The following is a 675-nucleotide window of genomic DNA, read 5'->3' on the forward strand; positions in this document are numbered from 1 at the left end:
ACCTCCTCTGAACAGTGATCCCTGTGCAGACAGACTGCTGATCGGCTCGTCCACTCCTACCGCCTATTGTGGCTGATTGTAGCAGCACCGCCGTCCGCCTGCAGGGGGCGACAGAGCAGCTGCTGTCTTATCCAGCCCATAATAACGGAATCAATTAAATGCTGTTTTATTACCGGTTATTGTGCCGTCTGTTGTACTGCATCAGATTATATGACGTCTGTGCAGTGTTTAAAAAGCAATAAAGTCTGTGAATAAACGATTAAAAATTAATCTGTGTCACTTTAAAAAACTACTGTATTTCCCTCAATGTACCTTAAAAATAACAAAAAATAATGATAATAATCTTTTTAATTTCTATGGCACCTTTAAAAATGGGCTCACAAGGTGCTTCACAAACATTTAAAAATAGGAAACATTAGAAAATAAAACATTAAAAAAAAAAAAGATAAAGCAATAGATAAAATTCTAAAAAAAAAAAATCCAAGCCCACTTTTTCACTTCAAATTGTTGATCCATGTTCTTAACACACAGTTTATGCCAGATATTGAAAGCTTAGGTTATTCTGGGGGAAAAGGGGACAAAAAAAAAATCACTCATAGTATGATTTATAACTCTTTTATAGCCAAAATATCAAAACAACAAAAAAAAAAGGATATAATAATATCAATATGTAAA

Source organism: Stegastes partitus, unplaced genomic scaffold, assembly GCF_000690725.1.
Source record: "Stegastes partitus isolate 25-593 unplaced genomic scaffold, Stegastes_partitus-1.0.2 Scaffold30, whole genome shotgun sequence".
NCBI classification, from domain to species: Eukaryota; Metazoa; Chordata; class Actinopteri; family Pomacentridae; genus Stegastes; species Stegastes partitus.